Here is a 13,020-nt window from a genome sequence, read left to right on the forward strand (position 1 = left end):
GTCTTTTTATTGGTGTTGGAATAACTGCATATACATGATTTATAATGCATTTATAAATGACATTATTCATTAATGAAACCTTTTAAAAACTCAGAACAAAGGAACGATGAATGTAAAGTGTTACAAAGAGATTAAAGCTATTATATAATATCCTTTAGAACTAGAAGGGTTTCTGGCTTTTAAAATCATCCTAGGAGACATAAAAGTTCTTCTAATTGAAAATATATTCTGGTGAGGCAAACAAGAGAGTGTCTTTGAAACCAACCAAGAGACTGCAAATTCAGTCTGTTTTTCTTCTTATAGGAGACCTTGCTGAATGACTCCAACTCCAGTCCTCATAATGAAAACTTTCTTTGCTGCTTTTGTGAGGTATTCTGTCTGAACAGGAATCGCTATGACAAAGCACAATCTCATGGGGTGTGTCTGAGACGTTTCAAAGAAGCGACTCTTGTCATAACACATAGCATCATTTCCCTTGGCTAATCTTGGTGCCTTCTGGAATTATGGAGTGGGCTGGTGCTCCAAGAGCTATTCCTCAGGGGGGATACCACTGACACCAAGGGGAACAAATGGCCGGACAAACATTTTTTGTTGCTGGAAGTGTTGACATGACTGCATGGGGCTAGAGTTACCACTGAGTCGCCTCATTCATATCTCTCCTGCTTCACTCTCTCCCAGTGAATGTCATTGTACTCCACTCACTTCCTGCTGATCTGACTCTACTCTAAACATAATTCATCAGCGTAAGGGTTGCCCCCCAAAATTCCTGGTGGAATCAAAGGGACCAGAGGTGTCACGCACATATTTTTTTCTTTTCATGAGGGGCCAACAATTGCAATCCAGGCTCACTATGTGCCCAAGGAAAGAAACGACATGACCAAAGAATCATTTTTTCATCCATTTTTTACCTACATTAATCAGCAAACATCATTTTGCAGCATTCAGAATACCTTTTAAATTTCAGTTCAATTTCTTGATTTGTTTTTTAATTAAAATAATTGTTTTATTTTAATACAGTTATGTAGAAGTACTATTAACATGGAATGAATTTAAAAGAAATTCAAATAACTGCTTTAAGTTTAGTTTTTAATAATGTATTTAATTTTTCAGTATAAATTATGCATACAACATTTATATTTCTAGAAACATTTAATAATACTTATAAACAGTGTTTAAGAAACTATGTTTAAAATGCCACCTAAAAATGTGTAATTAATTATATAGGCTACAAATATTCTCTACATTTTTATTTCACTTTTTTTAATGAAATATATATTGTATAAAATTGCCTGAAAAATGTGATGGATATTTTGTGGTGTGGTATGGCAAAATTTTAAATCTGTTTTGATGGCTGATAATTAATTTTGACAGAACTTAGTTTAGATAAATATGTAATCATTAAGAAATTTTTTTTTTCATATTCATAGGCATAATAAATCCAAATTTATGATCGATAATATAGGGCCGTATGAAATCCTTTTCATTTTCCAAAATCCATTTTAGTTTTTCCCAAATTCCGTGTTTTGCATTTTATTTTCTCTGAATTCTCTTAAAGTTTATTCTTTTTTATATATAATAAAATGTAGTCTAATCAAATGAATTCTTAGAATTGTAATCAAATTAAAACATAACAATGACTTTTGCCATATTATGCATGATTTTTTTATCGTGCTTGTGAGATACTGCTGAAATATAATATAATTACTATTAGTATTTTATTATTATCATTTATCAAAAATGAGTGATTTGTAAATTATATTCACCCTTTGCTATATTGAAAGCAATACAACTACACAATATATAATGTTTTACCTTGTGAATTTCATTGTTTTTTTTTTAAATGTACAGTCCTTTCAAATCAGATGATTGCAGCATGCTCGAAAAAATTTGGGACAGTCAAGTGTTTACCAATGTGAAACATCACCATTTCTTCCTATAACACTTATTAAGCATTTAGGCACTGAAGACAAAAGTTTGATAAGTTTAGAAAGTGGAATTTCCCCCTGTTTATACATGTTTGTTTGTTTAGCTGCCCAATTGTACGGGGTCTTCATTGCCGGATGGTGTACTTCATAATGTGCACACACTCTCAATTGGAGATGGTCAGGACTGCAGGCAGGCCAGTCTAGCACCCGCACTCTCTGCTTACACAGTATGTGGTTTGAAGTTGTCCTGCTGGAAAATGCAGGGACGTCCCTGGAAAAGACGTGCTGGATGCTGCAATATTTGTACATATCTGTCTGCATTCACGGTGTTCTCACAGTTACCCATGCCATGGGCACTGACACACCCCTGACACATACAGTCACTGGCTTTTGGACCGGACACTAAAAACAGCTTGGATGGTCTTTTCCCTATAGGATACCACAATGGCTGTGTTTTTCACAAACTATGAAATGTGAACGCAGTTCCACTGTTCTACTTTCCAAGATGAGAGCGAGCCCAGAGAGCTCAGCAGTGCATCTGGACAGTGTTGATGTACGGCTTCTCCTTTACATAGTAAAGTCTTAACTTGCATCTGTGGATGCAGTGGTGAGTGATGTTGACTAACAAAGGTTTACTAAAGATATCCCAAGCTCATGTTCATGATGTCCATTACAGATGAATGATGTTTTTTAAGTCAGTGACGTCTGAGGGATCAGAGATCACACGCGTTCAGAAATGGTTTTCGTCTTGCCCTTTACGCACTGAGATTTGACCAGATTCCTTGAATCTTTTAACTATATTGTGCACTGTAAAGGGTGAAATGCCCAAATTCCTTCCCATTTGTCTTTGGGGAACATTGTTCTGAAAGTGCTGGATTATCTGCTGAAGACAAGTCCAGAATGATCCTTGCTCTTGAAGGACTAGGCTGTTTTTAGAGGCTCTCTATATATTATGACACGATTGCTTCACCTGTTTAACATTTCCTGTTCCACATCGCCTTGTTAATTCAACTCCTCAAATTGACCCTGTCTCAACTTTTTCTGGAGCGTGTTGCAATCATCTGATTTGAAATTACTATACATGAAAAAAAAAACTATGAAATTCTCGAGGTTAAACATCATATAATGTGTAGCAGCAGCTTCTCACAATCACTATACTGTTGAAGCGTGCAGCTCATGCAAATCGTATATTTGTTAAATTAAATGTCTTTTGTAGTTTAATCAGCACACGAAGACATATCATGATTTTAATTTGATTAATGCATATTTGCTATTAGAAATAAATATATAGTCCAAACGCATTTACAGTAAAGTGTATAACTGCAATACTTGTACTACAAAATAAAGCAGATTCCTTCATTCCCCTGATAGATTTAGTATAAATCTAATGCTTCTGCACCATTTTCAATGTCTCACATAAGGCAATACATTAAATACATAATAGTAATTATACAAAAAAAAAATGGTATAAGTGTAAGCACACAGTCTCTACACTATCTTTACAACAAAATATCAATACAGAAGTGTACATATGGAGAGGTGTGTACACAGCGCACAGTGTAAGAGGAAGTTTGGCAGTGTTTAAACAGTTGTTGTGAAAAGACTCCTCCATAAGGTTAATGACCCCATGAATGGGCTTGATTCTGCAGGCCAGGTGCTGCTCCAGGATCCGGATCCGCCAGCGGTGAGCTCCAGGCCGGGTGTTCCAGCGCGCCTCTGCAGAGAGCGACACGCAGCCGGCTAGACGCGCTCGCCTTCTTTCAGCTCCTGGGTCGAGAATCACTTTGCGCAGTACGAAGCGAGTGGGATTTCCTTAAGTTCAAAAAACACGCTCCGGAGTGAGTGTGCGGCGAGTCCCGACGGCTTTTAGAGTTCAACAAAACCGGTCGGGCCAGCGCGATTGGCGAGAGGACGCGCGGGTGTGATTTAGACGCGAATTCATTGTGCGCTCTCTCCCCAAAACCGAGCGCTGCATGGACCTCTCCTGAAACGCCGAAATGCTCCATTGAAACGTGAACTAGTTTATTCATTTTCTCAGTATGCCTTACCCGTAGGCCTAATGGAGTTATTTGGATTGCTCGGATCTTTTGGGAACGCTTCCTGAGCGAACGCACTGGACGCGCTGAAAGTCTTTGTGCGCAGCTTTTAGGGGTGACTTAGAACCCCTCTCGATTTATACTGCGCCAAAACGATCAGCAAGGACTATTCCTCAATCAAGTGAGTATTATTTTTATTCAACCTTTTGCATATCTCCATTGTGCACTCACATTGCCATAGACTTACGCGTGCACATAACAGCGCTTTCACCATTTCCACACCTCCACCGACTCCATTGGAGTCTGAAAAGACACTGGGACAGGGAGAATCAAAACTGCAGTGTTTAAATAAACCAGACATTCCATCGGCAACCTGAAGATCCCGTTTAACACTTACATTTAAAAGTTGCATTTATACATCTAGTCCAAGCTTCTAGTGCTTTTGTCCTATTCCAAAGTCAGTGATATTCATAACACAGTAGTTTATCTCAATACATTAGTTTATATATATATATATATATATATATATATATATATATATATATATATATATATATATATATATATATATATATATATATATATATATATATATATATAAAAGAGCAAGACGGTGGCAGATGTGGTTAATCTCCTTATAATCTCTGCTGGATTTATCTTTGTAGAAGAATTGTGGAGGCCAGTGCAATAAATCAACGGAAATGTAAGGGGCAAGACACCGTAGAGGTAGTAGTTTATCAAACTGACTAAAAGCGGATAGAAATCCGTATTTATTGTCCGCTCTTGCTTTGATCAGCACTATCTAGTCTTTATTGATAATGAACAAAAGCTTTACTGACTGCAAATAATGCGTAATATTACCAAGGCAGTCGGTGTTTGCACCGAAAACAATGCGAAGTAAAAGGGGGGGGATACAATAGCATAGACACAGAGCTTGTATGACACGACTGCTTTTCATAAAGGGTATCGTGGTTTATTTTGGTTTTGATTGTCTTTGTAAAGTCCTTCTGCTGCAACAAAAATGAGATCATTTTACCTCACATGCATTATTCACCATGTCATGAGCTACTCATGTCACGCTGAGTGAGACAAACACACACATTCAAGTATTATGCTAGTTTGAGTCGGTTTCTACTCTCGTAGGCCACACAAACGCGATTTAACACAATGAGTCGAAGGCAGAGAAAGATTTCGACAAATGTTTGACCTGAGGAGCCATTAAATGACCTCAAAGCGGCTAGAAGCACCCTTTGACCGTTATTTTGAAACACAAATTAGCGCGGTCGTCGAAATGTAATCAGAAATAGGAGCGTCCCAACACTGTTACAAGGGAATGTTTGAGCAAAGTTACAAAAACATCGAGACAACATGATGCAGTACGATTTTTGAGTTCTCTCAACAACTGTTTTCGTAATTGTGCTCTGTAACATTGCTTTGTTTTGCTAATTTGAATTTCTTTGTTCACTAAACGCAACAATTCTTGTTGAGAGAACGGCTAATTTCTTGTTCAGCCAACTATCAATTCGCAATACGAGAACTTTCATTTTGTCACCATACCAATGTATGTTTTAAATTACTTAAACATGAAATTATCTTGTTTTTCATTTGCCTCTGATGAGAGGAATGTGGGTAACACTTTACAATAAGGTTCCATTTGTTAACATTAGTAACTGCATTAGGTTTCATGAACAAACAATTAACAATATATTTGTTACATTGTTTGTTAATGTTAGTTAATACAAATACAGTTTTACATTGTTTGTTCATAGTGCATTAACTAATGTTAGCTAATACAACTTTTGATTTTAAAAATTAATGAATAAATGTTGAAATGATCATGAACTAAGATTAATAAATGCTTAATATGTATTGTTCATTGGTAGTTAATGTTAACTAATGTAGTTAACTAATGTTAACAAATAGAACCTTATTGTAAAGTGTTACCGGAACATGTTGCATAGCAGTACGTACAACTGTTTGTCATAGACACACAATAGATTTCAACACTTAACACACAATTCTTAATAACGGTGGCAATCGACAAACCTCATTAAGTTAAAAGTGACTGACTAACTGTGGCAACAACAGGAAACTCGCAAATCAGTAGCATTTTTCAATTTGAAATAATTTCTTCAGACAACTATGATTGACTAGTTGTAACAACATATATTCAAAGTACATTTTGTAGTATGTGTAACTCAAAAAAACCCAGAAGCTGGACAAAATGTAATTTCATTTTATTTAGAGTGCACAGAATACTTTTTTGGGTTAAAAAACAGCAAGATATAGGGACAAACATTTTTAAAAGATAAACTGACATCCAAAGGAATGATGACATAGGTCAACAATTAGAAAGATAGCCCAGACTTTACCCTCTTGAACCAAATGGTTTACATTTACTTGAACTAATTTGGCAAGTATGAGGAGAAGCTAAACTTATAGGGGAGTAAATAAAGGTTTCATCCATATGAAAACCCTGTAGTTTTCATTTTAAATGCGTGAAATGTTGGGCTTCCATGTACAGTGCATTTAATCAGTATTATGAGTCATTATTAGGCACTCTTTCATTTGAATGCGGCGAGTGGATTCACATGAACAAATGCACTGTTGTGGTGCGCTCTCATTCGCTCCATTTGTTGTGCATGTCTTTAGAGGAAGTGCCATCTCAGCTCACATCAACTGCCTGTGATTTCTAGCGCTTCATTTTCCAAGCACTCATTTACATATCAAAGTGCTCGAATCTCAATGAGCCACCAACCCCATCCCCCTTCCCAAAGTTTGGCCGGCCTGAGTCACACTACTCAGAGTTGGATCCATGGAACTTTGAAGCTGAAAGATTTTCCATTATAATAAAACGATTCAGTCTGATTGCTTTCCCATGGAGCTATTTGTCTCTAGATCATAATAAAAAATCAAATATGATTTTAAAAGGTTTCTGGGTGCTTAATCACTGAACTTGTGTTAAATCCCTAGTCAAAAAGTCTTAATGGATGAGTACAGGATTGCTAATGGAATTTCTATCATAATTTGGATCCAATAAAGATCCTAATGGACTAAAAAAAAGAAAAAGAATCCACTACGATTCAAGCACTGAGATTCTGAAGAAATGATCAGAAAAACAGGAAAGTCTGTTTATTAATTTGATTCTCTATGAATTTGTGATTTTTCAGAGCTGGACTTTGGTATTTTCTAATGAATGTTTTTTGCCATTTTAAGCCATCAAAGTGATTTTATTGTGTCGTCTAGTGGAAAGAACGGCATGCACTGTTTCAATGCCTCTGTCACAAAATGCCATAAAATATGTGTGCCGAGACTGTGTTGTTTGTTGCAGCTGATGAAATGCAGACACTAGCATTTTCCAATCTTTCCATACAGCTGTCGAGCAGGATTTAGATTTAAGAGTTAAAGTAATAGTTTAGCCTTATTTTTACTATGGAAGCCACACAGTAAAACTTTGGTATATTGAATCCAGCCATTAGTGTCATAATATATACTGTGTGTATGTGTATATATATATATATATATATATATATATATATATATATATATATATATATATATACACACACACACACACACACACACCCTCAAAAAAATATTTTAGACTATTTTTTAAATGTACACATTTCAATTTCATTTAAAAATTCCATCAAATATATATATATATAATTTCGTTTTTTTTAAATTACTCAATTCAGTTTGATGGAATTTTTCGATTAAATTAAAATGTGCAAACTTTTAAATTTTTATTTTGAGTGCAGAAATCTGTTGAATGGCTATATATGAACTTATTTATTACTTTATAGTTCATATGTTTGAGCATTGTGTACATATTAAAATTCCACTAGTATTTGGGAAAACATATGTTACATGTTTGAAAATGGACTTCTTTGTAGTATTTTGAAATGTGTGTTCCATATATGTACACAGATGTGACGTTTTCAGTGAAATCTAGTGGTTGATTATATATTGCAGAGGCTGATAAATCGGCCGATATTCAGACTTTTTTAATTATTGGTATCGGCTAATAAATTTTCCTGTTTAGCCGATTTGTTTCTTTAGAGTGCAGAAAATCGCCTGCTTGCATGTGAAGTGGCTGAGACTTGTAAACGACCAGTCACAGTTCATTTTGTTGTTATGTGGCATCGTGCCATCTACAATAATAGACCGGTGTGCAACACTGTGTCATTTAAACAATCCTCATATCAGAGCCGCAGCAGATGCTTTTGAGCTCATAAAGTTAAAGTGCTCATCTGTTTCATTTTCCCTCTCTTCAACAGTTCCCTGTAACTTTTAACTGTCTTGTCTAATGGTAAAAAGACTAATATCAATAAAAATAATATAATTTATTTTGGGAAGACATGCAGGCTTGAGTGAAGTTTAAGATGCCATTTATTTGATAAATGTAAAACAGGAAGTAATGTCACTCTCTTTGGCGTAGGCCCCATCCGGCGGTCCGAGGGAGTTGTACCCGGAACCGTCATATCTTGCCGGAGATAGGAGACAGAGGCGAGGAGCCTACCCCTGTGCGGGATGGGGCTCAACTGGTGGTGGTGGGGTGGTGGAGGTTGCCGCGTTAGCACACTGATACAGCAATGTGATAGATTGTGAGCAGACTTATAAAGCAATGGCTTACATGCGATTGGCTAGGAATTACCCAGCTAATGATGTGATGATGTACAGCTGCTAGTCTTCCCGCTAGAACTACGCTGCGTTTCCATATACCATCTGCAAATATGCGCATATCTCGTTTAAACAGATGTAATAAACCAACCTCACACAACTTCAGCAGATCCAGCGTCCTGTGGAAGCTCATATTCTAACAGTCTCTCCTCATCAGTTCCCTCTAACCTTTCTAATGATATAAGGCAAATATCAATAAAACTTCTATTATATACCATCAGCAAGTATGCAGATATCTCATTTAAAAAGACGTAATTCAGGAACCCCGTGAAAATCCAGCATTTTCTTCCCATTGAGCGCTCATCTAATATCTTCCCCTGAAGTGCGCATTCCAACAGTCAGAATCAAAAACTTCAGGATCAGGATCAAACGTTCCTCTGATTCACAAATCATGATGGTCACTCTGTTACTCCAAGCAGGTGATCCAGGCTGTTTAAACTGTCAGTAGATTGCTGGATCCGCACAAGCGCATGTGTACAACTTCAAGGCTGCATACAAAACCAGGAAAATGCTGCCTCTGGAGGCTGTATACGGCGGTAGGATGAAAATAAGGTGCTTTTCAAAACTGTTCGGAGAGCAGTTTCCATTCATTCAAAACAGATGTCAGTTAAGCCATTAACTGATTAGGCAGCAAGGTAGCAAATCAGCAGACTACGTTTTTGGATGCAGCCCAAGGTAAAAGCGCTTCACGTGTGCTATAAGTAAATGTATTATTCACTCTACACTGTATGTACAATTGGTTTGATTCTGTATTTTTTGAGTAAATGCAATTTCTAATGTGGACATGCCATCCATGGTTGCTGTACTACTGTGTGTAAAGTTATTGTCTATACCATTATACCATTTCAGTAGCACCAGTTGATCTCAGTGATTCCCAAACTGCACTCAGCTTGAACAATTTAAATGTTGATTCTATGTTTTTTTTTTTTATGTAGTTCGCCATTCAGATGGTATGATCGTGCTCCTAACACAGATATAAAGTGATTTGGCATATATTGAATGCAGTTTCACTCATTACATTACATTACAATGAATGTGCGAAACGGGCTGCTTATCATATCTTTGAAAGAATGCTGTGATTCAGAGCACGGCTGATCGGAAGAAAACTGCCTTGAAAACTGCATTCAGCCATATCATATTGCACCACTGGTTTCCTTTACCACTATTTACTGACTCCATCCAACAAAAGCCTTTGTTTGTCAAGAGCAATGATGGCTCAAGAACTTATGGCAGAAGGCAGAAAGACGTTGTTTTCTATACTTGAGTGAGTTGGTGAAAAAAGGGATGGAGCTCTTTGGAATGAGGAATGACGTGTCTGGAAAAGTTCAATAATTATGTTTTGGGAGTATTTTTGCACGGTGGAAGAATTCAATTGAATGCCGTGTGGTGGGAACGTGTCATTTTCGAGCTAATGTCTGGGCTGTCTGCTTCATGCATGAGGAATGTCGATAATGTGCATTTCAGGTCTCTGTTATTACACATCAGAGTGATGCTTGTCACAGATGATTAATTAGAATCATTAGTATTATGATTTCACAAATGCGGGATTCGGGATACGCTTCATGGATTGTGTGAATTCCTGAGCTAACATTGCATGCACACATGTTCACGGCAACCTTTGACATGTGTTGAAATAATCAACGTTTTCCCGGTTCGGCTTTGAATATGGTTCACTCTTTAAACTCACAAGCAGTTGCAGGCTTAGAACGGAGGCTGATCCCTCTGGTGTGCTAGTGTTCCCACAGAAATGATCTGGATTACTCAAGTGCTCGCGGAGATCTCATTTCTGCTGTCCTAGAAGGTTTTTGTGACTTTCACATTTCACTTCATAGACATCCTGAAACAAACAAGCTTCTACATTGAGTGTTACTTTACAAAGACTTTTCTTAATAGATTGTTTTTCGATTTGAAACCTACTAGACTTCATTTAAATTTGGCTTTATGGCCAGTTGCTATATAAAATGAAATAACAGTGCTTACAGCGCTATTGCACTAAAGTAATTGTTACTACTACATTTAGAAAGGCATGCTTGTTTTATCCTCACAGCCTAAAATAACAGTTTCATAGGACAAGTAATCCAAATAATGGCACAAACAAAAAGAAATATAGACCATTTAATAGTTATCAAAACAGAAGCTTGAACTTTATGCATTTGTCTTGCCAAAAATGATGAAGCTCCCTGTTTTGGTTACACATTGAAATGCAATGTTCTTTAGTACATTTACATGGCCTAAGTTAAACTTTAAGCCTATGCTCAAAATTGGAGTGTGTTCTAACTCCTCAGATACACAAATAAAAATGTACTATTTCTAAAACAGGGCGCTTTAGAACAAATTGCTATTTCAGTTAACACATAGGACAATTTTCTGCGAAAATGTCAAACAAAATAAGCACTTTCGCATCCATTATGAAGCTATAATAATAAACGGTGAAGGAAGATGAGGAGGGTCAAAATGATGTTGAAATTGCATGGAGAGGAAGTCACTTTATATTACATTATTATATATTTTTCATCAAAATAGAGTCAAGGAAGCAACGAGAATTGGAAAAGTAACTTAGCATATGGGTCAATGACGTGACAATAATTTTTTGTCCGGATATATTAAGGTATTCAAAAATAGATAAATGATGCAATTCACACTAAATATTTAATTGAATACACCTCTTACATATTGAACATGCTTCCAGTTTCTGAGTTAGGTCATTTTGATTTGATTGAGATTAAAACATTTTGATTCAAAAAGGAGGAAATGTAGGAATTTATAAAATATATATTTTTTGTAGGCATTTTATTGTCATGTGTCAAAAAAAAACTGTTAGACGTTTAAAAAAAAAAAAAACTTTCCGCTTGACACGTGTTTTAAACTAGATTTTTAAAGGATTTCTCATTTTTATCACCTCAGACAAACTTATTTGTCAATGGCTTATATTCCAATATTCAAAGGTTACGTACAATTCAGTTACATACCATAACTTAATAGGCACATTTACAAATAATACTAATAACAAATAATGAAAATGAAACTGTCATGCTGAATTGTTTGCTTTAGCAACATAAATATATAATAATTATAATAAATTAACAGAATCATTTACTTTATATTTTATGACACATAATTTCAATTTAAACTCAAAAACAAGAATGGAAATGCAAGTGGAACTGTCAAAAATCAGTCTAGCGTTTGAAATTAATAACAGTCGTGTTTTTGATATTTTGTCAGAACCATTTTTGAATTGGTAAAAGTCTTGCTGTTGCTGCCAAAAACCTTTAGGAGCTGAGAAGAAACGTATGTTTCTGCCAGAAACCCCTCGGAGTTCTGAAGAACACATAGGGTTCCTTGAGTGACAATGATTTTACCCAGAACCATTTATCGGCCTTAGAACTTTTTGGTGAGTGAAGGCCATTAAAATATTGCTTTCAAAGAAAGATCTTACAACAAAAAAACCCTCCCTCTCTTGTCCTGGTTATTATTCATTTGAGTGTTTTGCATTACATGAAGACGGTGGAAGAATCAATCTCTACCCAGCAGGCCAGATTTCTTCGAAGTTTAAGAGCTGAAAGCTGAAATGATGCAACTACGGACTCTTCCATCAGCCGCAGTGGTAAAAGTGCTGCTTGGAGACGAGAGAACAAAAGACGCCTAGTGTCTTGTGTTCTTGGCCTGATCTGAGGTGTTTGATGGTAAATCAGCAGTTCTTCAGAGTTAAGTGGTGTCTTCAGTCGCAGCGGGACGGTTTGACAGACGTCACTCTCCGTTTGAATGATGAAACAAAAGAGTACAAGAGATGAATTGAAATATAGATTTTTATGCTTCTTTAGAAGTCACGGCCATTACTCTGTGTTTATATGTGACAGAAATGATGTGGAAATTGTCCTTCTCAACATTTGTTGATGATTTTTCACCAGTTGATCTTGTACTGTAATTGAAAATAATGATTTGAGGATAGTAGGGAAAGCTAGTTGAAAGCAGTTGTGTTGATTTAAAACTTGATTGAGCATTAATCTACTTGAGAGAAAATTAGACTCTCTTTTAGCGCCACACAGTGAACATTTCACCTCAGAACTGCCACGATACGTGAAAGGAACAACATATTGTTTCGCATAAATGGCGCCACAATCACATAATTCTCATTAGATCAGGCTCCACAGTTCTTATACCTCATACTTGTTCACAGTTTAGTTCATGTTTTTTTTTCTAACCCCACCTTTGTTCTCCTCTACAATCTTGGAATTCGAAATGACGCACAAGGACATTGTGTGTTTGTGGTTGTGGATGTTTAGACCTGTGTTGCTCTCCCACCATCTGATCACTGTGTTGGTAAACGGGGGGCGCATTTGGCAATTAGACCTCCCTACGGCCTTTTAGAGCAGAAA

At 36.4% G+C, this 13,020-nt stretch overlaps 1 protein-coding gene across 5 annotated transcripts in view; it reads left to right on the plus strand.

Annotated features, from left to right (window-relative positions):
- The first annotated feature begins 3,683 nt into the window (after positions 1 to 3,683).
- The window catches only part of LOC127645174 (adhesion G protein-coupled receptor L2-like), a 145,984-nt gene continuing 136,647 nt past the window's right edge, over positions 3,684 to 13,020 (plus strand). For all 5 annotated transcript variants that reach the window (XM_052128691.1, XM_052128692.1, XM_052128693.1 and 2 more), the window contains exon 1: positions 3,684 to 4,142. The gene's annotated coding sequence lies outside the window, so the exon portion shown is untranslated. The remainder of the gene's footprint in view (positions 4,143 to 13,020) is intronic.

This window comes from Xyrauchen texanus, chromosome 6, assembly GCF_025860055.1.
Source record: "Xyrauchen texanus isolate HMW12.3.18 chromosome 6, RBS_HiC_50CHRs, whole genome shotgun sequence".
In the NCBI taxonomy this organism is placed as follows: Eukaryota; Metazoa; Chordata; class Actinopteri; order Cypriniformes; family Catostomidae; genus Xyrauchen; species Xyrauchen texanus.